Genomic DNA, 3,341 nt, shown 5'->3' with positions numbered 1-3,341 from the left:
ATAAATAAATAAATAAATAAAATCTGGGTGCTGTGGCTCACGCCTGTAATCCCAGCCCTTGGGGAGGCTGAGGCAGGTGGATAAAAATACAAAAAATTAGCCGGGCATGGTGGCCGGTGCCTGTAATCCCAGCTACTCGGGAGGCTGAGGTAGGAGAATCACTTGAACCCAGGAGGCAGAGGTTGCAGTGAGCTGAGATCACACCACGTACTCCAGCCTGTGTTACAGAGCGAGGCTCTGTGTCAAAAAATAATAATAATAAATAAAATAAGCAATAGAAAAAGACACACAGGGCAGGGGCCTGGAGAGACCAGGCACAAGCTTCCATTTATCCTCTCCCAGTGGAATCATATGGACAGTACTTAGCTGCTCTTCAACAGTGTGTGACAGTTTGAACAGAATATTATCTATCAGGGAACTTCACCTAAGTCTTGGTTTTTATCAGCAGCCTGGGGGCATGGGGGCATGGCTGTCCCCCTGTGTGGCTCACCTTAGTCCTCAGCCCTGCCTGAGCTGAGGCTGATACCATAAGGCTCAAGGCCCCCAGGTAAACAAGGACAAGCTTATCAGGCAGGATATTGCCAAGGCCTACCCTTTCTTTAGGATCTGAAGGGTGTGGCCAACTCAGACCTGCTACTTAACCCTTTGCTGCACAGTAAGAAAATCTGAAGGACCTGGAGTGGTCCAGCTCTTATGGATTCTCAAAAGTGACGTGCTAGACTGTTCTAGGATAGGCTCCAATAATGAGGAAAAATTGAAGGGAGGAGAATTAAAATTGAGGATAATCAGCCAGGCATGGTGACTCAAGCCTGTAATCCCAGCATTTTGGGAGGCCAAGGTGGGTGGATCACGAGGTCAGGAGTTCAAGACCAGCCTGACCAACATAGTGAAACCCCACCTCTACTAAAAATACAAAAATTAGTCAGGCGTGGTGGGGAGTGCCTGTAGTCCCAGCTACTTGGGAGGCTGAGGCAGGAGAACTGCTTGAACCCGGGAGTCGGAGGTTGTAGTGAGCTGAGATTGCACCACTGTACTCTAGCACTCCAGCCTGGGTGACACAGCAAGACTCTGTCTCAAAAAAAAAAAAAAAAAAAAAAAAAATTGAGGATAATACCTGACGGGAGATACTGTGATCAAGAAGGTGGTTTTCCAAGGGCAAGGCTTATTCATTAGACTTTAGATGTATGGACCCCTGCGATTTACCCAAATGTGGAAATTTGAATGTACAGTTTGTGGTAGTGAAGGGCTATGTGCTCTCCCACTAAAAGTTAAAAAAAAAAAAAAAATGAACGGAATAGATTCGAGATGAAGGAAAGAAAAATCAAACCCAAAGTTGAGGAGAGGAATAGATAGAGACTAGAAATCCCAGAGGCCAGGCACAGTGGCTCACACCTGTAATCCCAGCACTTTGAGAGGCCAAGACAGGAGGATCACTTGAGCCCAGGAGCTCCAGACCAGCCAGGGCAACATGGTGAAACCTCATCTCTACCAACATTTTAAAAATTAGCCAGATATGCTGGTGCACACCTGTGATCCCAGCTGAGGCTGGAGGATCACTTGAGCCCATCAGGCAGAGGTTGCAGTGAGCCATGATTGTGCCACTGCACTCCAGCCTGGGCGACAAAGTGAGACCCTATCTCGAAAAATAAATAAATGTAGAAACATAAAAAGGGTTCAAGAGAAGGTAGTGAATATTGAAGACAGTAAAGATAATCAAATATACAGATAACAAAAGTCCTCAAAGAAGAAAACCAAAAACAGGAAAATAGAATAAATGTCAAAAATTATAACTCAATAAAGCTTTTTGGAAATATAAAAAGATTTGAAAGTATATATTGAAAGAGCACACTGTATACCTAAAAAGTATCAACCCGGAGAAACCAACATCAGGTTATATCTTAGTAAAAGTATTGGGTTTTAGAGAAAAAAAACAGTCTAGGCATCCAAGAAAAAGAGCATGTGACTTATAAGGGAATGAAAATTAGATTATAATAAGAATAATTCTGACAGCACTGCTTTTGCCAGAAGAAAATGGAGTAACATAAATTTAAGAACATATATTTCCTACCTCTGTCCTCTGAAAAAGTACAAAAAATGACCAACTCTAGCAATGAATATCCTTAGTGATCAGATTATATTCTTTTTTCTTTTTTTTTTTTCAGACAGAGTCTCACTGTGTCCCCCAGGCTTGAGTGAAGTGGCATGATCTCAGCTCACTGCAAACTCCCCCTCCCAAGTTCAAGTGATTCTCCTGCCTTAGCCTCCCAAGTAGCTGGGACGTGCCACCACACCCAGCTAGTTTTTTTGTTTTGTTTAGTTTTTTATTTTGTTTTGTTTTGTTGTTGTTATTGTTGTCATCGTTGGGTTTTTTTTGAGATAGAGTCTTGCTCTGTTGCCCAGGTTGAAGTGGAGTGCAGGGCACAATCTTTGCTCACCGCAACCTCTGCCTCCCAGGTTCAAGCGATTCTCCTGCCTCAGCCTCCTATGTATCTGGTATTACAGGTACGTGCCACCATGCCCGGCTAATTTTTTTGTATTTTTAGTAGAGAGGGGGTTTCTCCATGTTGGTCAGGCTGGTCTCTTGAACTCCCGACCTCAGGTGATCCACCCGCCTCGGCCTCCCAAAGTGCTGGGATTATAGGTGTGAGCTACTGCACATGGCCTATTATTTTTATTTTTTAAAATATTATTAAATTGGCCAGGCATCATGGCTCACACCTGTAATCCCAGCACTTTGGGAGGCCGAGGCGGGTAGATGACAAAGTCAGGAGTTCAAGACCAGCCTGGCCAAGATGGTGAAACCCTGTCTCTACTAAAAATACAAAAATTAGCTGGGCGTGGTGGCACGCACCTGTAATCCCAGCTACTCTGGAGGCTGAGGCAGGAGAATCACTTGAACCTGGGAGGCAGAGGTTGCAGTGAGCCGAGATTGAGCCACTGCACTCCAGCCTGGCAACAGAGCAAGACTCCGTCTCAAAATAAATAAATAAATACATAAAATAAAAAATAAAATAGGCCAGGCGTGGTGGCTCCCACCTGTAATCCCAGCACTTTGGGAGGCCAATGCCGGTGGATCATGAGGTCAGGCGTTCGAGACCAGCCTGACCAACATAGTAAAATCCCATCTCTACTAAAAATAGAAAAATTAGCCAGGCGTGGTGGCACGTGCCTGTAATCCCAGCCACTCGGGAGACTGAGGCAGGAGAATCGCTTGAATCCAGGAGGCAGAGGTTGTGGTGAGGCAAGATCGTGCCACTGCACTCCAGCTTGGGCAACAGAGCGAGACTGTCTCAATAAATAAATAAATAAATAAATAAATAAATAAATAAATAAATATTGTT

The sequence above is a fragment of the Mandrillus leucophaeus genome, unplaced genomic scaffold (genome assembly GCF_000951045.1).
Source record: "Mandrillus leucophaeus isolate KB7577 unplaced genomic scaffold, Mleu.le_1.0 Scaffold425, whole genome shotgun sequence".
Taxonomy (NCBI): Eukaryota; Metazoa; Chordata; class Mammalia; order Primates; family Cercopithecidae; genus Mandrillus; species Mandrillus leucophaeus.
Note: the sequence above shows the minus strand (reverse complement) of the source record.